We start from the raw sequence: 24,097 nt of genomic DNA, 5'->3' as shown, positions 1-24,097 counted from the left end.
GGGTTCTTTGAAGTCTTAGGGAGAAAAGTTGGTATGCTGCTTCACTATAGATGGATGGCATAGGTCATAAATGGGAGACTTCTGGCTACTGAGCCAATCAGAACGCAGGGGAATGACACTTCTTTCTGTAGAGTTTATTTTCCTTCCTTTCTCCCCATCACTCAGAAATGCCACCATGTAAAGCCTAGTAGCTTAGGTTAGCTTAGGTTGCAGTCTTCCCCTTGGAAAAGAAAGGGGGTGAAGAGAAAGCAAGATCACTCCTGAGTCTCCATGCTTTCCTCCTCTTCTCCTTGAGTTGGTTCTTCTCCTCCTCTTCCTCCCCTTCCTTCTTCTCTGGTCATTTCTCATAAGCCTTTTCTGAAGGTGTCACTATTACTCCATTCCAGGTAGAGATTTCAGAAGCAAGATGGTTGGCTTCACTCTCCTGGCCAAGAGTCTTCTGAAAACCACAATGTGAGACAATTTGGACCAGGCCTTAGCTGTGTAAAACATCATTTCCTGTTGTTCCAGAGTCAAGACTGTGTGTACTCTGAAGCTGCTACTCCTACAGGGGTCAGTGATACCCACCGACCCTGGCAGGAACAGTCTTGCAGCCAGAATCTGTTAAGTAATACCTGTATGCCATGTTTAGGGCCAAAGGCTCTCTGGTGGGATTGTTCATCAGAGCATAGTGCCCGAGTGTGTGTGAGGGGCTCAAAGCCAGGAAAACGAATTCTTAGCTCTTTTAGCAGTCTGATAAGAACTTTAACTGTGGACTGAGAAGTGTTTTCCTCAAACCAACCAGCATGTCTGATGGCTGCTAAGTCACTCTGCAACACCTTGATATCCAAATGGAGTTCTGGGTCCAGTTTTCAAAGACTAGGTGGCACTGTTGCAATGAAAATATTCCCATAGCATCAGAAAAACTGATCTCAAAGCCAGTTTCATTGGTCAGCGTGGTCAAAACTTCGGAAGGATCCTGTGCTCTTAGGCTTTCCCTAGGGCAGCACCAGCTTCCAATGTTGGCAGAATCTTTAGGATTACAACCAAGTCAGCCACAATGTGTTCTGTAGTCATTGTTCCCTTTTTATATGATCACTCCTGCCTGACTTCTTCAATTTGTACTCTAAATGTCCTTGAAGCCACAATCAAATTGTCAATCACACTGTTTACTCTCATTACCAGAGAAAGGATGGAGGCCTGTTGAGCAGAATTAGGAGCAAGGTCCTGATTCCTCTTCAGCAATATCTCACTGAAAGAAGTTTCAGCAGGCATTGGCTTGGTCCGGGAAAGGCCACTTCACACAAATAGAAATAAAACAGAACATGTGGCACAAAGAGCCTGAACCCTTCTCCTGGGCCTCCTAAGGAACCAAAGCTCCTGCTGCGACCATGGCCTCTGTCACCCTTAAAACCCAGACAATGGAGGCCACAACAACCACCCCTCTCCTTATAGGAGCCGACACTCAAAGCCACCATGTTATCTTAAACTCAACTAAGGAATGCGTAACTAATAGTGTGTACGTATCTCAAAGATGATTTGGCTAGAAAAGGCTTCCTAGGTAGTAGGGTCTTAATTGGTGTTAGAAGAGTTAAAGAAGGGAATTACACAAAAAAACCAACCCTGATATTTTCATTTTGTGGACGGCTAGGTCTTAAGTGACCTAAAGGAGGAAGCCTCAGACTGTATAAACAATTATGGACCAATTTCTGTAGAGAAATAAAATGCAAATAACAATATCTTTAGAAAGCAAGAAAAGGCTTTATCTGGTTTCAATTTTATTTTACTAAACTTATTTCTGTCTCTCAAGTGGAACATATCTGGGAGAAAATAAGTCATTGTCCTACTTACTATATAACTCCTTATCTAATCAAAGTCATAATATTTTTGGCAAAGGATGCTGACAAGGCTTTTGAACATTCCATGTTCTGTTCCCTTAATAGAGAGCCAATAAATATCTGTTAAATCAAGTTGTTCAGGTAAATGAAGTTTGCTTATTTTTCTTGTAAAGATTATTTACAAAAATATTCTGAGACAAACACAGATCATTAGTCTCTTCAAAGTTGATTCAGGAAAGTTTTCTATATTTGTCAATAAAAACTTAAAGGACATCAAGAATAAATGAACTCACTGAAAATAGCAGTCTTATCTCTGGCTGCTTACTCTCTTGCCTTCAAGTATCTAGGAACTGCAGGATATTCTTCCCATTTACTACATAGTTTATTATATTTATTTATATTACATATTAAAAGTATAATATGTGTTGTCATATAATACTTAATTTTATAGCTCCCTAGATGAAGTTGCTCCTTTTACACTGGATCACCATTTAAAACAAGGATCTATGAGGCGCTAAGTCTACTGTTATCCAGAAGTCAAAGAGGAGTACTTGAACAGCGGTGCCATAGTAGAGAGAAAATGAAAAATGTTGGAATTACATTACTGGGAATTATAGTCAAGGGATACAGTAACACCATGTAACAATTTGTGTTGTTTATAAAGTGCTTCTGATGTATGCAAAACTAAACTGTATAAGTGCTTCCCAATTTTATTTTATGTCATGGCACACAAAAAGATAATATTCTCATGGCACATTGATGTAAACTGAAGGGAATTTGAAGGCATTTAATGGTCCCCAGTGGGGAAAAAAAATAGTATTTTCTTATAGACACACATACACACACATACACACACACACATACAATCTAATATGTATGAAGGAAGATTAAATTTGGCTGTTGTTGCAATCTGTACCTGCCAGGAGCTCTATCCACTCACTCACTGCTGCCTTCCCTGGGAGCCTTCCCCTACCCTAAACACAGTGCTTTCTGGACTCCCCTGACTGTTCTTCCCACATCTCACCAGACCCATTGGACACACTGGGCAGTTAAGCCTACATAGCTACAGCTATGGCAGGTATTCAGATGGAAGAGCCTCTCATTAGCCTTGCTAATTATAAAGGAGGGTGGCAAATCCATACATATTGCTTGTCTCTGTAGACAATGGGTTTTGTTTGTAGACTTCTTTGATCATGCTCTCTTTAGAAGAGATTTCAGTGAAGTATTTTCAGGTAGCGATAGAAGGCCAGACACTGGGTTCTACCTTGTCTCTAAGGGGAACGAAAGGATCACAGGGTCTTGGAGCACAGCTTAAACCATAAGAAAGTTTTGAATCATTTAATGCCAGAAATTACATTACGTCCTAAATCAACCATTTTTCTGGAGTTCATGGGTTATAACAATGAAGAAGGCTTTGGAGATAATTAAAATATATGATACCTCATAAGATGTCCTCAAACCCCTACACCTCAGTTAAAATGCAGCTGTTACAGTGGGACAACAAAGTTAACAAATTACATGAAGCATGGTTACCTAGAGTCAAACACACCCTCATCCATCCAGATAGTCAAAAAAAAAAATTACAATTACATATGTAAATATGAGAGAGCAAAACAAAATGAAATAGACTAACAAGCACTGTCAAATTTACTAATGACAAAGTATATATCCTATATTCTGATTTAGTGTGATATCCCTTTTGGTCAGTGTTCTTAGAGCTTGTTTTAGCTTTAACTACACATTGCAATCATTTGGGTAGACATTTTAAAAGACTAATTCCAGGGACTCAACTGAGAAATTGTAACTTAATTGGTCTTAGGTAGGACTTGAAAATAGATATTATTATTATTATTATTATTTAAAGATTTTATTTTTATTTATTTAAAAGAGAGTGAGAGTGAGAGAAATCACAGAGGGAGAGGAAGACGCAGCTTCCTCACTGAGCACAGACTGCATGGGGCTCAGTCCCAGGACCCTGATATCGTGACCTGAGCTGACAGTAGATGCTAATGAGTTGAGTAACCCAGGCACCCCCACCATTGATATTATTGTAAAGCTTGCCAAGTGATGCTAACAAGAAACCATTATTTGGGAACCACTGCTTTAAACTTTCTGTTTTCTCCTTACCAGGAAATAACTGGATATTCTTACATTTCTTTTTCCTTCAGTGTCCACCCACTCTGCCTCTAGGATCCCTTCCTTTCTGTATTCTAATGATAAGCTTCTGAACTGTACATTAGGGTGGAATTTCTTTTTCTCAATACCTTAGGTACTAGCAGATACATAATCCCTGGAAACCAAATAGCTTATCAAGATACTGTAGTGTACTATATCCTATCAAAAGAAGCTCCTTGTCTACTCCACCCATCTTGTCCCAGATAATATTTCAAGTCTGAATTCATGACACAGCTGACAAAATAAAGTTGCATCACTGAGCTTTTATTCTTGCTCTTTCCTTAACTTGACCTAAAGCTGAACTGGTTGCTCAGCTCCTGAGGCACTAGTAACAGTAAGACACCATTGATTTTGTACTAATTTAGGTGTTCTTTTCTTTTCCTTCAAATGTATACATATAAATCTTTGATGATATATCCATGGAGCTTTTTCATACACAACTGCTAAGTGGTTCTATAATAAATAGACCAGATCTAGAATAGAAACATGGTTGCCACACTTTGAAGATACCAGTTGCAGAAACCATAAATTTAATGTCTGGTTTCACAGACATTTCACAATCCAAGTCTCACATAGAAGGACAGAAGAAAGGAAGGAAAGAAGAAAGGAATAAAGGAATGAAGAAAAGGCAGAAGGGGAGGGAGGAAGGGCAGAGGAAAGCAGGAAGGAAAGAAGGGGAAAATAAAGAAAAGAGAAAAAAGATTTTATATATTTTAAATTATCAAAAAGGATGTGGTACAACAACTTGCTAAACCAAGTCCTGTTAAACATTAAGAGTTTGGTTCTTAGCAATTCGAGTCAAATAAATATTGTATATAACAATAAAAATAGCAATTGCATTTTTCTAGATTATGGTAAATCTACACTGGTAGTTTTATGTAGCCATGGAAACCAAGCTTAACTTCATAAAAGTATTTTCACATAATTTTTTATATTTATAAAAACAATTTCACTAGTTATATAGGGGAAAATGAATCTGTCATTTAGAGTAGAAGAAATAAAAGCAAATGTAGTGCTTTGTATATATATATATGAGTGTAACATATTACAGCTACAAAATGCATTCCCATGATGAAATGATGAAAAAAATGGGGATACTAATGATCTACTTACAAGGTTTATATGATCTTACCTTTTTCAATTAGGACAATAGGTTCTGAGAAAAGCAACTAATTTAAGAAAACTAAATTACTGTGCCTAAAAGAACTATGTGTTCTGAATAAAATTTTATGACACTATTTTTGTGTGTGTGTTTTATGATTTGGGAGAAATACCAAGATACAAAATACCATCTGTACATAGACATTAAAAAGACTGACCCGTTATTTATTCTACTTGATAGTGTGTAAAATCATCTTTGCTTTAAAAAGCAAATTAGTGAACAGCAATTTTCCATGAGGTAAACATCATGATTACCAAACTTAGAGTTGGAGAGGGCTTCTTTACCTACCATACTTTAGCATATATGTTTATTTTATTGCCAATACCTTGTAAACCTTGGATAAATTGAAAATGTTATCTTTGTAGCAATACTAAATCTCGTGATTTATCCTATAAATTAAATTGGAACGTTGGAGAAAAATGTGATTATAATGAATTATTTCTAGGGGCACCAGAGTGGCTCAGTCAGTTAATTGGCAGGCTCTTGATTTTGGCTCAGGTCATGATCCAGAGTCAGGCTCTGTGCTCAGTAGGGAGGCTGCTTGAGATTCTCTCTCCTGCTCTTTCTCCCTCTGCCCTTCCCCTTGCTCATGGGCTCTCTCTCTTTCAAATAAATAAATAAATCTTTAAAAAATAGATTATTTCTGGTACAGGTTTCCCCCACTGTCTTAAAGTAGAGTGTTCTTAGGAAAGTTTTCCTAAGCTGAAATGACATAAAGCAAAGAAACAATTACCAGTTATTGATATGGAAAATTTTCTGAGCATTCCCAGCCCCCCAAAATCACCTCTTTTAAGCTTTTCTGGTACCTTGAGGCACCTGGATGGCTCAGTGGATTAAAGCTTTTCTGATACCTTAGGACACATCTTGATAATGCATACACAGAATAAATCAAGATAAGGCACTGATGCTCACAGACATAGTTCAAAGATATAGTAGCTTGATGCTGAGATGCTGAGCTTAGTTCCCGGGGAAGAAGATCTGAGGTGCCACTTTGCTCTAGGCATGGCTGCCTCTGTAATGGCCTGTTGTAAAACAAATGCTGAATGCTATTTTTGTCTTTTTTTCATGAAAACAAAATTTCTCTCCAAATTTTTTCAGTTAGTGAAAACAGGTACTAACACAGGTCTTTTGTAGAAGCAAAGGGATGAACACGAGCTTTGGAAAAGCAGGAGATTTACCTGTATTTGTCACTATTGTCTGGCAAGAATTACTCTTCCTAACTTTTAATTTATATAGTCCCAGATGTTTGCTTTGAATAAAATGTTTGATTCTTCTGATACAGTAATGTAATTGCAATATAATTGATAATTATAGAGAATTACTTTTCATTGGATGGAAAATAAATTCTTCAATAATAACAATCCCACTATGACATAAGTCTTTCTGTAGCCATTCAGAATTGTATTGCCATTTTTTAAGGAAGAGAGAAAAATGCTACTTTGGGAACTAATTCTTTGAAATTCACCACAGGGAAAACAAAATCATGTTCAATTTATTTTGTGTTATTGTTTCTGTATATGTAGGTACTTCTTTTAAGTTGTCATTGATAGCTTTTGTCATTCACTGTTATATATTATGAAGACATTCTTTTATTTTTCTGATACTGGAAACCTGCCTGAGAAATGTTACAGTATTAAATTAAGTTTGATTTGAAGAGGTAGCTAATTAAAGATCACTGGAAATACCCCAGTTTCCCTGATTCTGTCCATATCTGTGTGAGGAAGGACGACAGGAAATCTGTCTCTATCAGGCCAAGGTACTTAACTAAATGCTTTGAGAACACTGAGCAGTGGTATTAGAAGGATTCTAGAGAACTATTACATTGTCCAACCTGTGAAATGTTCTTGAACTTCTATTTCCTTCTTGGCACAATTAGAGTTTTGATTAGATTATTTTTAAGGCCCTTTGCAACCTGATACTTTTTTTTTTATGTTAATAAATAAATAAATAAAGCTTCAATCCTAACAAGCTTCAAATGATATTGTCCTAGATCTACATTCTTTCTGTAAGCCTGAGGCACTGGTAGTCCTCTTTTACTACAACGTTGAATTTCAAAGAGAATCACAGAGGTACCTGGGTGGCTCAGTCAGTAGTTAAGTGTGAGTATTCATTTTACCTCAGGTCATGATCTCATAATCATGCCATCAAGCCCCATGTCAGGCTCATGCACTGGACATGGAGACTGCTTAAAATTCTTTCTGTCCCTCTTCCTTTACACCTTCCCACCTGCTCTCACAATCTCTCAAAATAAATAAATAAATTAATAAATTTAAAAAAGAGAGAGAATCATAAAGGCATTCTACAGCCAACATTTGAGGTCATCTTTATTTTATTTTAATTTGAGAGAGAGAGAGAAAGCACAAGGGAAAGCATGAGCCAAAGCCCACAGGGAGAGGGAGAGGGAGAAGTAGACTCCCTACTGAGCAGGGAGCCTGATGCAGGGCTTGATCCTGGGATTCCCAGATCATGACCTGAGCTAAAGGCAGGCACTTAAACTAATGAGCCACCCAGTATCCCATTTGAGGTCATTTAAATGAGCTAATTATAGAAATTCAGGAAGGCAAATGTCTGACTAGAGAAAGTCCTAGACGGAAAGCAGAAGTTAATTACCACCTGGTTCAAAACACCAGAATACTTTGCTGAATCTTTCTTCAAAAGAACAAAGTAGAAAACAGAATAGAGTTACATTATTTACCAATTAGAAAGAATGAAGACATTTATATTAGAACTGATAATTTGCAGATACAAGAAAACAGCCACAGTGGTAATTCCATAGATGATGAGACAGGGAGCATTTTGGGTAAGAAGATGCCTTGAATGATAATGAAGAGGCTAAGAGAGTAAATGGCAGATTCTAATAGTATTTCACTAACCTCCTTTCTCTAGACCTGGTAATATTTTTCCCAACAATATAACGGGCAGAAGAATGAGAAAGCCTAGAATAGTAGAAAAAGGGGATGGATTCGAGTATAACCTGATTGGAGGCTGTTAGCATGGGGAAAGTATAAATGGGCTAAGTAGAAGTGGGGCATCCTACATGATAGGTTAGAGGTACATACTTGGCTTTCTCTGGTTCATCATAGTTGAAAGCTGGTATAAAAGTTAGAGAAGCTGTCAGTTGTTAATCAGGTCTGGATCCTGAGGTCAGTCATTACAGGATTATTGTCTGACTTTCTAGATTGTTGCTAGAGGTGATGGTCTGAATCCCTGCAGGTCTGATTTACAGATTACTAAATTGGATTCCTGAGGTGGTTACTGTACAAAGGTGAGTTTCCTGGGCTGCTTGCAGCAGATTATGGACCAGAGTTATATTTCTCTTCCTTTTTTTCAAAGATTTATATTTATTTTAGAGAAAGAACTGGTAGAGGAACAGAGAAAGAGAGAAATCCTCAAGTAGACTCCACACTGAGCACAGAGCCCAATGCAAAGCTCGATCCTAGGACCTTGAAATCACAACCTGAGCCAAAAAATGAAGAGTCACACACTTAATCAACTGAGCCACATAGGGACCCCCGGAGTTGTATTTCTGTATATGTTTAGCCATTTTCCATTTGCATATTAAGTCTCTCAACATTTTCACATGTATTACCTTGTTATCTGTCTATAATTACAAATTCACTAGACAATTACTTAATACTAAACTAGAGAGGAAGCAATTGCCTACTCACTACTTCTAAAGATCAAAATACTAAAATAAAAATAAATCCTTTATTTTCCAATTTTATTTTCCTGAAAATCTGAACAAACTTTATTATAGCTTTTATTAATTCTGATAATTTAAAATATTTTCTTTGATTTTTTTTATGTGTGTAGAGTTTTTCTTTCTGAGTACCATAGTATTGCTACTCCTCCACAACTCATAAAATACTCCAGATACAATGTTATTTGGCAGAGTATTATAATGTAAACCTGTTTGTTAACAGTTACATAATAACATATAGGTTTGAATTATTTTCAAAAATTATGTGTATGCCTGAATTCACAGCATATTGCTTTCTTTATTATTATTGTCCATGTGGGTACTAGAGATGTTTAATGGAGTAGGATAGTTATCATTACAGTATGATTCTGCTTGCTTATATTTTTATTATTTTTTAAATTATATGAATTGCATTGAATTTTTTCTTTTAACAATTGCAATGCACACACTTAAACAAGATTTCCCTGGAGATATTTTCTGATGTATTTAATTAGGTGTCCCAGTTAATGGTGAGTATGGGATATACAGAGGCAGTGATAAATTTTTAAATACATTTTACATATATAAACAATAAAATAGTATTTTATTTTGAGGGTATATTGATCAAATGGTAAAGATATACCACTGATAATTTTATAGCCACCTACACATTTTAAGAAACCATGGACAATCTTTTAAGGGATTAAATTCTAAGATAGCACACTTTGAAAAAAAATATGTGGGCGCGCCTGGGTGGCTTGATTGGTTAACCATCTGCCTTAGGCTCAAGTCATGATCCTGGAGTCCGAGGATCAAGCCCCTCATCTGGCTCTCTGCTCAACGGGGAGTGTGCTTTTCCCCTTCCTCTGCTCCTCCCCATGCTCCTTATATATCTCACTCAAATAAATAAATAAAATCTTTTGAAAAAATACATGCACAATATATTATTTTGTGATGCTTATGAGAAATTAGCACATCTAGTTGTAAAATCTGCCCTTTGTGGTTTGGTGGAAAGATAACTGACAGTATGCATTTACAAAGAAGGACAGTGGCAATTTTTCTAAACAAAATTTTAATTAATCTCTTTGTAGGTTTTGAAATCTTTAAATGTCTCCATTTAAAAAAAAATTCTTTATTTATTTGTCCGTCCATTGCTTCTTTAATCTCTATTTCACATCTATGCACTACAGAAGCTAGAAGTAAAAATATTGTTCTATAATGTTTAAAGTTATGCTGTTACTCATTTTTTTCCAATTCTGTTATGTTTTATAAGTCATAAAATATTTCAAGTAAGAAAAAATAAAGGAACTAGAGAGAGGAGAACAAATCCCAATGTTAGTAGAAGGAAATAAATAACAAAGATCAGAGGAGAAATAAATGAAATAGAGACTAAAAAGAAACAAAATAGGTGAAACTACATTTTTTAAAAATAATCAAAATAGAAAAGCTTTTTTATATTCACCAAGGAAAAAAAAGAGGACTTAAACAACTAAAATTAGAAATGAAAGTAGAAACATTACAAGATAGTAGAGCAATTAAAAATTATAAGAGACTACTATGATCAATCATACACCCCAAAATTGGACAACTGAGACTAAATGGACTAATTCCTGGGAACATACAAACTACCAAAACTCAATTATTAAAAAAAAAAAATAGACAATCTGAAGAAATCAGTTATTGGTGAGGAGACTGAATCAGAAATTAAAACTTCCTAACAAATAAAAGTGACCAGATGGCTTCACAAGCAAATTCTACTAAACATGTAAAGACAAAGTAATACTAGTCCTTCTCTAACTCTTCCAAAAACTAGGAAACACACTTCCATATTCATTTTACAAGGCCAGCATTACATTGATAACAAAAACAGACAGGAATAGTGCAAGAAAAGATTACAGGCCAATATTTCTAATGAACATAGACATAAAAGTCCTCAACAAAACATTAGTAAACTGGATTCAACAGTGCCTGGGTGACTCCGTTGGTTAAGCAGCAACTTAATTTTGGCTCAGGTCATGATTCTCCAGTCCTAGGATTAAGCCCCATGTTGGGCTGTGCGCTCAATTGGGAATCTGCTAGAGGATCTCTCCCTTTCCTTTTGCCAATCCTCCCCTCCCCCATTTAAACATGTGCTCTCTCTCTAAAACAAATAAATAAATCTTAAGGGGAAAAAAAAAAAAGAATCATACACCATGATCATGTGGAATCTACTCCAAGGATGAAAGGACTGCTCAACATCTGCAAGTCAATTAATGTAATATATCACATTAACAAAATGAAGGATAAAAAACATATGATAATATCAATAGATGCAGAAGAAGCATTTAACAAAATTCAACATCCACTTATGATAAAAACACTCAACAAAGTGGGTATAGAGGGTATGTACTTTAACATAATAAAGGCTCTACAGGATAAGCCTGCAGCTAACATACTACATGGTGAAAAGATGAAGGATTTCCTCTAAGATCAGGAACAAGAAAAGTACACGCATAATTTATCACTTTTATTCCACAGTACTAGAAGATCTCACCAGAGCAATCAGGCAAGAAGACAAAAGGCATGATGCGATACATATAAAATCTTAAAATCTCCACCAAACCTGTTAAACTAATAAACAAATTTGGTAAATTTTCAAAATATAAAATGTAAAATCAATATATAAAATTCAGTTTTATTTCTATACCTGTGCCTTAAAGGAACTGTTGAAAGAAAAGAGATTAATCTCATTTACATTAGTAACAAAAAATAAAATTAAAAACTTAGGAACAAAATTAACCAGGTGGGTGAAAGATCTATACGTGGAACACTAACTATTAAACATCAATGAAAGAAATTTAAGACACAAACAGATGGAAAGTATTCTGTACTTTTCTGTACTTTGGAAAAATTCTGTATTTTGGAAAAAATAAGTATTGTTAAAACATCCATACTCTGCAAAGTAATCTGCAGATTCAGTGCAATCCCTATCAAAATCCCCATGTGATTTTTTCACAAAAATAGATAAAAACAATCCTAAAAACAAATCTACAAAAGACATAGAAGAATCAAAGCAATTTTGAGAGAGAAGCACAAAACTGGAAGCATTACACTTCTTGATTGTAAACTATATTGCAAAACTATAATAATCAAAGCAGCATAGTATTATCATAGACTGACACATACAATGAAAAAAACAATAGAGAGCCCAGAAAGAAACTTTTGCATATATGTTCAATCAACTGATGAAAAGGAACCAAGAATATACAACACAGAAATATTCTCTTCAATAATTAAGCTGGGAAAACAGGACAGGCATGGGCAAATAATGAAACTAGACCCTCTCTTATACAGTACACAAAAACCAACTTAAAGTGAATTAAATATTTAAATGTAAGAACTAAAACAATAAAATTCCTAGAAGAAAACAAGTGTAATCTCCTTGACATTGGTCTTGTCAATGGTTTTTTGGATTTGAAACCAAAAAAGACAAAAGCAAAATCAACAAGTGGAACTATTCAAACTAAAAAAGCTTCTGCGTAACAAAGGAAACCTACAGAATGAGACAAATATTTGCAAATCATATGTCTGATAAGAGATTAATATCTAAAATACATAAAGAATCCTACAACTCAATAGCAAAATAACAATTTGATTTAAAAAATGGACAGAGAAACTGAATTGATATTTTTCTAAATAAGGCATACAAATGGCTTACAGGTACATGAAAAGGTGCTCAACATCACTAATCACCATGAAAATGCAAATCAAAACCACAATGATGTATTACTTTGTATCTGTCAGAATGGCTATCATCAAAAAAAAAAAAAAAAACCCACAAAAACAGATAACAAGTTTTGGCAAGGATATGGAGAAAAATGACCCCTTGTGCACTATTGGTGGGAATGTAAAATGGTACAGCACTGTGAAAGATAGTGTGGAAGTTTCACTCAGAAAAATACAAATAGAACTACCATAGGATCTCACTTCTGGTTGTACATACAAAAGAAATGAAAATAGGATATTGAAGACATAGCTGCACTCTCATATCACAACCATTTACAATAATGAAGATATATAAGCAACTGAAGTGTCCATCAACCAATAAATAAGGAAGATGTAATATATTTATATAATGGAATATTATTCGGCCATGAGAAAGAAGGAAATCCTGCTATTTGTGGTAACACGGATAAAGGTTGGGAGCATGATGACAACTGAGATAAAAGTCAGATAGAGAAAGATAAATACTGTATGTTATCACTTATTTGTGGAATCTAAGAAAGCTGAAACAGAATAGACAGTGGTTACCCTGTTCTGGAAGGTGGGGAGTTAGGAAGATATTTATCAAACGGTGTAAATCTGCAATTATAAGATTAGTAAGTTCTGGAGATAATGTAGAACATAGTGATTACAGTCAACAATACTGTATTATATGCTTCAAATTACTGAGTATAGAGCTTAAACGTTCTCACCAAAACAAACAAACAAAAGACAAATATATAGGTAATGGACATGTCAATTAGCTGAATGAGAGGAATCTTTTCACAATGTATATCAAATCAGCATGATGTATTCTTTACTCATCTGACAATTTTATAGATCAATTATACCTCAATAAAGCTGAAATCTTAAAAAAGACATAATTAAATGTATTATATAAACTATGATTAGATCCTGATTATAAAAATGTTATAAAGGATTTTGGAATAACTGGGGCAATCAAAACATGTGGAGATCATTAAAATAAGAAATTACTTAAATTCTTGGGCTCTAATAATGGTATTGCAATTCTGTAAGAAAAGTTATTTTTTTAAGATTTATTTATTTATTTAAGAGAGAGCACAAGTAGGGGGAGAGGCAGAGGGATAAGCAGACTCCCTGCTAAGTAAGAAGCCTAACTTGGGACTGGATGGACACCAGTCATTATCCAAGGATGCTGAGATCATGACCTGAGCCAGATTCAGATGCTTAACTGACTGAGACATCCAAGCACTCCAGAAAATGTGTTTTGTTTGTTTGTTTGTTTGTTTTGAAGAGAAGCATGTTACATTGTATTGTGAAGGACCATGATGACTGCAACTACCTTTAAATGATTTGTAAATAATAAAAATCTAATATCCATTTACAATCACCTATGAAGCAAATATGGTAAAATATTAATTCTTACACTTAAGTAGAGGATATGTGAGTGTTCACTGTATTATGTTATGTAATGGAAAATTTTTGAAACATAACAAAAACTAGAAAGACAAAGACAAAAGAAGGGAACAAAATAAGCTCCATGTGTGAAATGATGGCACTAGGTTGTGGCATCTTTGCGCAACTGATCCTGTTCTGGGAGCGTGGATGGGAGATGAAGGTGGTAGAGTACACTAGAAAGTCTGAATACTATTTGGAGACCATCCATCCTTCTCACATGAGCCTTGACTTTGTCTATGAAATGTCCTGTCCCATGACCAGGATGACAATGTAAGGATAGAAGGTCACTCCTCTTCTTCTGCGGAATACAATTTAAAAAAAAATAGTGAAATTACAATAGTCAACTATAATTTATAGAGCATGGAAATCGGCGATAAAGTATACAAAACAGCCTAAGGTACATTTCTAAAAGACACGATCATCCTGCTCAATCCATAAAATGTTTGTTTTTTTCCATTATATCTATGTAATTGTTTCCTAGTTCCCTGTAAAGATCTAAGAGAAATATTGGAAAAATCTGGCATCTTTTATAGTCAAATTTGGAGATCATTTTAGAAAAGGTGGAAGGAGAATTATTATCTATGGAAATGCATCCTTTATAACCAAATGATTCTTATTGGCCTAGGACTTAATAGTCTACTTGTATTTTGTACCTGAGTCTCTCCTTACTTGAATCATGAATGTCTCTAAACTTTCAAGACAATTAATCATATGATGTTAAAAGTTAAAAAAGTAAAATATAGTTCCTGACACTGACACATAGTATTAGAAAATCTCTTGATATCTTATTTTCATTTAATAACAGTGCCAAAATAAATAAGAACATTTTCACTGGGTAATTCTAAGTGGTCAAATTAAGAGCTAAAATCAAATCAAGTATTCTGTGAACAAATGCCACAGCAATCAACTCATATCTTTAAAATTAATCTTTTTACTTGGGAAAATTTTTGCATGTAGAATTAAAAAGAAAAAAAAAGTCATAGAAAACTACTTTTACAATTCCCTTCTTCATGAAGATTAGCCAAAATGTTATTTTCTACCCATTTCATTCTAATGCTTTCCCCTCAGCTTCAATCCTTCACTCCACTGCCCATCTCTCACAACTCCTCAGAATATATAACCACAGAGTCCTCACTTGCTGACCATCTTGTAAGAGACTTTTCATACATAATTGGTGGCCTCAAAATATTGAATTCTTCTTTAGAAAACTCAATATATCAGAAATTTCTCTGATAATTCTTAATTTTTATTGTATTTATTATTTTATTTATTTATAATTATTCTTTTATAATTATATATAATTTTTATAAAATCATTTTATTATTTTCATACTTTTTTTCTGAGAATTCTTAATCTATTTTAAAGAAGCTCCTTTTTCGGGGCACCTGGGTGGCTCAGTGGGTTAAGCCACTGCCTTCAGCTCAGGTCATGATCTCAGGGTCCTGGGATCGAGTTCTGCATCCGGCTCTCTGCTCAGCAGGGAGCCTGCTTCCTCCTCTCTCTCTGCCTGCCTCTTTGCCTACTTGTAATCTCTCTCTGTCAAATAAATAAATAAAATCTTTAAAAAAATATATATATGAAGTGTGTTTCATGGCAGAGGGTAGTATCAGTTTTTTTCTCTGACATTTAAAATTACTATGTCCCACATCTAGTTGTATATTACTGAATACATGAAAGGATAGCATTAATGGGAATGTTCTACAAATGTAAATTTTTATAAGATATAAAATATTTGAGATAAATAATGGGAAAGAATTCCCACTCTTAGATCCAGTTGTCTTTTGTTAGGGGTAAAGGATAATGTCTTTTATAGTACTATGTAATAGCTATAACTCTGCTAGGTTTTGTAGTTTATCCTGAATTACATTTGTTTCAATAAATATATTTGAGCTTATATTTACAAATGTTATAGTTATTTTTCTTATATTTTTATTTGTATTAAAATATATACATATATACTTATAAATGACATATCATTTTAGCACATATATTAATAACCACTGTATCTGTACTATGTTCTTTTTCATTATTATTTAGTGTTTTCATTAAATTATTTACATCTTTTTTACTCTATTCCCCAAATAACCTCATAATCATTCATCTTACAGGTTAAATTATGTTCCCTCCAAAAGACATGTTGAAATCTTAAATCTCAGTAACTCAGAATGTGACCTAATATGGAAACAGAGTCTTTACAACAGAGGTGCATCAAGTTGAAATGAAGTCCTTAGAGTGGGTCCTAATCCAACTTAACTACCATCCTTACGAAACGAGGGAAATATGGACACAGTAGCAGACACAGGCAGAGAGAAGACAGCATGAAAAGAAAGAGGAGAATGCCCTGTAAAGATGAAGAAAGAGATTGGAGCAATGTACCCACAAACAAGGAATACCAAGAATTACCAGAAGGTCACCAGAAGCTAGAAGGAAGGCATAAGCAGATTTTTTTCAAAGCCCAGAAAAGAACCAACCATGCTGACACTTTGGTTTTAGACCTCTACATTCTAAATCTGAAAATCAATTTCTATTATTATAGCTACCCAGTTTGTTTTGCTTTATTGCTGTAGCCCTAGGAAACTGATATATTTCATGTAATCTAATATTCTTATTATATAATTTATATTTTTCCTATTTCATAATTTAAAATGTAATTTTTTATAAAAATATATTTGCTAATTATTTGCCTTCTATTCTTCACGAATTTTTCTTGATGATCTTATTACTTAATGAGTTGAAACTGTTTTTCTTAACATAGGAATATGTAAATCTAAGAAAACATCTGGAATATAGTTTGGCTATATTCTATAATTCTAATGTATCACATTAAGCCTCTGCCTTTGGCTCAGGTCATGATCTCAGGGTCCTGGGATCGAGTCCCGCATTGGGCTCTCTGCTCAGCAGGGAGCCTGCTTCCCCCTCTGTCTCTGCCTGCCTCTCTGCCTACTTGTGATCTCTCTCTCTGTCAAATAAAATAATTAAAATCTTTAAAAAAAAAAGTTTTATGTCTCTGACATTTTCCTTTTGGAATGTATCATGGTTTGTATTTTGGTCTAAGTATTATTATGTATTTAACAATACATGTAAAAATATTATATAAATAATATAACTACTTTAAAAGCCAATACTATAGAAGTACATAAGATAGGAACTACATATTTCCTCCTTGTTTCCAAGTACCACTTTGGAACCACTTTGTAAAATGACCAATATTATAACTATTCCTCAAAGAAAAAGTTACATGATTTTTTACAAACTAACATGATTATATACATAAACACATATATCAAAAGATATTTGAATACTTTTATTATATATATAACTGATACACTTTATATTTTTTCATAAATTCTGCCTAATCTGCTAAAGTGTACAAAATATTAAACTTGCTAGTACTATGTTCCTCTCCATTCATTGTTCTATGTCTAACAGACTTCTTTGAGTAATTTGGTGTGTAGTTTATGTATTCTTCTTTTTCTACTTATAAGAACTGATGTAATCATAAATTAAATGCTTACTGGTTACTTTACTTAAAAAATGCAGTTAAATTTATACTTATTGAATTCAAACGTACACTTTTTGAATTTAAGACTGATATAGTAAGTAATTTAGCTCAGTTATATGTGATAAATTAACACAGATTATAAGATAGTTTGTTATCATTGAATTTTTTTTAAACTAGTATTTTCTCCATAAGAAACATTTTAGAATATTTACTAAAATGTGTCTCAGTATTTAATATAAAATTGGTTTAATTATACATGTTTGATTTAATCCAATATTGGCCATTACATTTTCTAATTTTTATTTTTAGGGTTTTTTTTAGATTTTATTTATTTATTTTACAAAGAGAGACATAGTGAGAGAGGGAACACAGGCAGGGGGAGTGGAAGAGGAAGAAGCAGGCTTCCCGCTGAGCAGGGAGCATGATTGGGAGGGCTCAGTCCCAGGACCCTGGGATCATGATCTGAACCAAAGGCAGCCACCCAGGTGCTTCAACTTTTTTTTTTTTTTTTTTTTTGAGAAAGAGAGAAAGAGTGTATGTGGAGTGGGGAGGAGCAGAAGGAGAGGGAGAGAAAGAATCTTGGACTGGGTATGGCAGGAGGGACAGGAGTATTCAATCTCATAACCCTGAGATCATGACCTAAGCCAAAATCAAGAATCACTTACTCAACTGAGCCACCCAGCCACTCCTTAGAATTTTAATTCAACAGACCTTTACTTCAACACAACTTTTCTTGAAATTATCAGTCATGTATCTTCAAAAGTTATGTTATAGGTTTTTCAGAACTTTGCTATATCTGAGTAGTTTTTCCTAGCCTGTCTCCAATAATGTGCTAATCATTTGGTTGAAAATATAAGACTTGAGTCAAACATCAACCACCACAATTCTGTTTGTGCTACTCTATTGTCATTTGGTACGAATTTAAGTGGAATGGCAGAATGAGAAAAACCCTTAATTGAGTATATAAGATTTTACTTTGCTTTTGAAATTTGAAAGTGTAACCAAGATTTGACTAAACATTAGTTTTCTTTGTATTGATTAAGCCTGGAAGCAGTGAAAATTTTGAACCTGAAGAATTTGCTTTTCACTTCAGAAAGTTTTTAAATTCTTTTTTGTTTTTAAACCAGAAATTATCACTACATTCAACTTGTCCTGGCTTCTTCTTTGGAAATAAGCTCTAATAAAATGAATCTCTACAGTGTTCCTTATATCATTCATCTCTCTCCTTGATTTCCAAGAGTTCTCCCTTGATTTTTACCATTAATTTCCATGTTCATTCTCTTTATCATGGATTTCATTCTCAGTAGTCAGTCAGTTCAGGCTGCTATAACAAATATGTCATGACTGAGTGCCTTAAATGACAAATATTTACTTCTCAGAGTTCTGAAGGCTGGGAATTCCAGGGTCAGGGTGCAGATAAGTCCCATGTCTGGTAAGAGTCTTTTTCCTGGCTTGCAGATGTCTGTATTCTCACTGTATCATCACATGGCAAAGAATAGAGAAAGAGGAAGAAAGTTCTTTGTGCTTCCTTAAAAAAAAAAAATTGAAGTATACTTCTTATAGTGGCATTAATCCCTTTCATATGGGCTTCATCCTCATTCCCTAATAAACTCTTAAAGGCCCCACGCCCAAATACCCTCACTTTGGGGATTAGGATTTCAACATACAAATTTTGGGGGAACAAAAGTGTTTAGTCCACAGCAAGTAGTATCCATGTTGCTGTTTTTTCCTTTTACTATAGTTTTAAATTCTTCTGTTTTGTTTTTTTGGGGGGGGGGATTTTTTTTTGGTAGTCTTTCCTTCTTTTACTGAGTTTCCATTACATATCAGCCTGAATTCTCATATTTTTGTCTCCTTAATTCAATTCTTTCACCCTTATTTTTCCCCCAAGGGCACCTGGGTTGCTCAGTCAGTTGGATGACTGACTCGATTTCAGCTCAGGCCATGATTGCAGGGTTGTGAGTTGAGCCCCATGTAGGGTTCAGCACTCAGTGGGGAATCTGCTTGAGATTCTCTCTCCCTCTCTCCCTCTGCTCTTACCCTTGCTCACATGCTTGCTCTCTCTCTCTCAAATAAATAAATCTTTAAGATAAAATAAAATGAGGCATACTTTGTATACAATAAAGTACATAAGTCTTAGCATACAGCAAGATAAACTTCTACATTTTTATCCACTTAAGTAAACATCCCTTATTTCACAAAGACAAGACTTTGTTTATATCATGACATGATCCTTCTAAAATTTTCTTTCAGGCTCACTGACAAATCCCATGCTTTGCTTGCATAATAAACCCCGATTGTTTGTTATCAACATTTCTTTTTAAATTTAGTCATTTATAAATGCGAACTCAATTCCTCTGATTTCAGTCATCATTTACTTTAATAAAGATGTGTCCTCTTCAGATCTATACCAGTGTAAGAGTTGACCTGCATATACATTCATCATTTACTTTAATAAAGATGTATCCTCTTCAGATCTATACCAGTGTAAGAGTTGATCTGCATATACATTTACTCAATTTCTCATTTTTTGTACTAGCAATCATTTACATACTGATAATCTGACATTTATTTAAGATTTTCCAACGTCTCCATATCTCACACTGTGGAGGAATTGGAACTATAACCCACTAATAAAGTGTTCTCAAAATTAGTCTCAGACCAAGGAGAGAGTAACAAATTCTAGGCTTATCTATGCGTTTCTTTCTTTCTTTCTTTTTTTTTAAAGATTTTATTTATTTATTTATTTGACAGACAGAGATCACAAGGAGGCAGAGAGGCGGGGAGGGGGGGCGAGAAGGCTCCCAGTTGAGCAGAGAGTCCGATGTGAGGCTCGATTCCAGGACTCCGGGATCATGACCTGAGCTGAATGCAGAGGCTTTAACCCACTGAGCCACCCAGGCGCCCCTATCTATGTATTTCTTGAGTACAAAAGCTGGTGGAAAACTCAGATCTTTGAATATTTCCTTAGTCACTTTCAACTATTTCACTCAACTATTACACATTATTCACTCCTTTTTCTTAGGCACATAGCATCTGTCTCTACTATTCTATATGGAATATATTCTATATTCTTGCCTGCCTTATCTACAGACTTCTTGGGTACTCAACACACTTAGCACAGCTTTAAAAATTTCATCACAGTGGCTCCCCACAATCGCAAATGTCATTGTCTCCTGATAATTTCAACAGTACCCATTCTACATTGGATCCAGTTGATTTCAGGGACTGTCATTCATTGTCTATTTTAGGAACCATGATCAGTCTTTTAAACTAGTCATCATCTGAGATAGCCTAACATCTAAAAATCCCAGGTACAAGAGTTGTACATTCTACTATAATCTCCTGTCCCTTTGCTGTTTCATTCTCTTGGTTTCTCTATACATACTCTCTTAATTGACTGTGATATGGAGTTCATGACCAATGCCTCTTCTCTGATTCTATCACTTCTCTCCTGGGTTTACTTCTGTATCTATACCCTAGACTTTTGTGATTCTTCTCAAAAGCTATTCCAAATATTTTGTTCTTTTCAACCTTCTAACTCCTGTTATGTAATTTATTCTTAGAAGAGTTTTATTTCACAAGGAAATGAGGGCCATAAAAATAAAACTTTTTTTCCCTTTCTACTTAGAAATTTAGCTGAATTAACAACTCACTTAACCGTTCTTTCCATGATTGCAGAGAGGTAGGTGTTTTCACACCAAAGACAAACACTTCTAACTATTCTTAGTATCTTAGCCACTGCCATTACCTCTGGAATCTGAGTCTATCCATTATCGTTTATTTTGCCAGAGTCATATAATATTCCATTTCTGGAGTTTCCTTTCTTTCTGTATACAATCATCATAAGTTGAATCACAATTAGGAAAAAATAGTCTTTTAGCTACTACCTTCTCTTTGTCTCCTCACAGACAAAATTTGAAATCAGCCAACATATGCCATATTGAATTCCTCACTTGAATTCCTTACTTAAACCTCCTAAAGTCAGATTCTAAGACTAATTCTCAATTACTGTTGTCACCCATTCTTTAAGTTTGCAAATCAGAACACAAATTTTTATTACTTAAATTACAGTGCCTCTGCTTCATTTGAAAATACTGACTGTTCAGGAGTGTCTGCATGGCTCAGTTCATTGAGTCACTTTTGGCTCAGGTTATCTCAGGGTCCTGGGATCAAGCCCCACATTGTGCTCCATACTCAGCAGGGAGGCTGCTTGAGGATTTTCTCCTACTTCCTCTGCCTCTTCTCCTTCTCTCTCTCTCTCTCTCCTCTTTCTCTCAAAAAAATAAATAAATAGATTTTCAAAAAAAAGAAAGTATTGACTGTTTAAATAGGTATTCTGGGATTGAGGCTAGAAACTAAGATAAAGTGTAGATTCAACGTGATCTGAAGAGGGAAAGCCAGAAAATACAATGCCCAGATGAATCCACAGGAAGCCAAGACTGCATGCTAGAGAAACCACTTTCAAATACTACAGGCCAGAGAAACCAATTTCAAGGGTAGTTTAAAGGATAAAATAAAGGATTCCAAGTCAATTTATAGAACCAAAAGTTCAGCATCATATCAACATCAGATTAGAAATAATCAAGTATCTGTCCCGAAAATTATCTTAGAAAAGCTATCACATGATTATAGGATCTTACCCATTCATGACCACTCACCAATAATTTTCCCTCTTACTATAGTGTTTTTTTTTTTCTTTTGGTCTTTCTCTGTCTCTGTCACTCATCCCTCTTTTGTCTCATTTTCCTCTCAATGATAGAAAGATAGATAGATAATAGTAAGAAAAAAAAGAAGAGGAGAAAAAAGGAGAGAGGAAGGGAGGAGAGCAGGAGAAGGGAAGGGGGGGAAGGGTGTTGGTCAGGGTTCTCCAGAGAAAGGAACAAATAGTATAGATCTCTAGCTCTAGCGCTACCTCTACATCTACATTTATATACTTTAGCATTAGGCCACAGAATTGTATACCATCTTTCTCCTGCTTAACTATTTGTTATTCTCTCCTAAGAATCCTGTACTTAAACCATAACAAAATCAGAACATACCATGTTCTCTCACACTTCTATACCCCAAGGACAACTTCTCCTCTTATCCTCCCCAACAGTCTCTAATTAAGAATGTGAATTCTACGAAGTCTTATTTCAATCAGTGCTTCCTCTGTGAAGTCTTTCTGGAATTTCCCAGGAAGATTTAGGTTCCCTTACCCTAGTTTTCCATTTGATTTTGCATATGTTTCCAACTATCATATCATATCATATGATTTTCTATTTTTTTATTATTTGTTTACTTTCCTATCAGCCCCACAAATGACAAGGTTAACTCTAGGCTTTAATTAGGTCTTATAGTTAGGGTCAGGGTTGCAGCCTGGTATCCAGTATAGGGCTTGGTTGAGTGTGTGCCATATTTGTTGATTAAAGACTTATAGAAAATGAAAGACTCATATTTTATGTTTAGAACAAACTTGAATTACAAACAACATAGAGTCAAATGTTTGCCTATAAAATTATTCAAAACACTGAAGTTTTGTTCATTTGTGAAATTAAAATTCCTACTACCTGGTATATTAAGATAGTTAACAATTGTAATTCCATAACATTTTTACCTTTAACATTTCTAAGCCATAATATGTACAGTAATAAATAATAAGACCTTTTAAGTTTATTTACCACCCTAATGTTTCTGTTTATTATGCATATTAAATAGAAGTTTTGGTCCTTTTAAGCTTAATTACCATACAAATAACAATGATACTTAAATTGAATAATTTTTCTTTACTAAACAGTGCTGCAAACTGCTACATTAAAATATAAGAATATATAGTATCTAATTTTCATAGCAGCAATGACAAATAATACTGCTGATTTTTATCAATGTTTTATATTTCTACCTAAGCTAATTATAAAAATAACTTTATTGATTTTTCCAACCTGAGAAAAGCAACAAACATTACTCCACTTCTTTCTATATTCTAAAATTAGAATATCATTACTACATTATTACTGAATGGTCAAAACCCAAATGCTTGTGTATAAGGCATACACAAGAAGGCATAGCTCACTTGGTATGGGACCAAAAAATTATCCATGCTTTATGAAACATGTTATAATATAGGTTTAATTCTTGTAACATTAAAACTGTGGAATTAGAACAGAAATATCCATGTTAGAAAGATTAACAGTGACTGAGTATTTAATACATGCAAGCACTTTTCCTGGGTACTTTTTAGCTTTATTCAAAACCTTTCAAAACTGGGGTCTCTGAGTAGCTCAATCAATTAAGTGTCTACCTTTTGCTCAGGTCATGATCCCAGGGTTCTGGGATGGAGTCCTTCATTAGGCTCCTTACTAAGCAAAGAGTGCTTCTCCCTCGCCCACTGCCTCCTCCATCTACCTCGTGTTCTCTCTCTCTCACCCTCTCAAATAAAAAATGAAAACACACACACATACATGAAAAAAAAAAAAAACCTTTCAAAGCAAATTTCAAAACAAATTTTGAGAAAAGAATACCCTCTTTTTAGAGGTGAATAAACAGGGGTACATCATGACACTAACCAACTTCTTCAAAGGTCCATGGAATAAAAATTC

General features: G+C 34.5%; 1 pseudogene; it reads right to left on the bottom strand.

The window, feature by feature from the left end:
• Nucleotides 1–254: 254 nt before the first annotated feature.
• Nucleotides 255–1,457, bottom strand: LOC101682828 (annotated as a pseudogene).
• Between the last annotated feature and the right edge of the window lie 22,640 nt (nt 1,458–24,097).

The sequence above is a fragment of the Mustela putorius genome, unplaced genomic scaffold, assembly GCF_011764305.1.
Source record: "Mustela putorius furo isolate JIRA1106 unplaced genomic scaffold, ASM1176430v1.1 tig00000224_pilon_pilon_pilon, whole genome shotgun sequence".
Classification (NCBI taxonomy): domain Eukaryota; kingdom Metazoa; phylum Chordata; class Mammalia; order Carnivora; family Mustelidae; genus Mustela; species Mustela putorius.
This window is presented reverse-complemented; position numbering and strand designations above follow the sequence as displayed.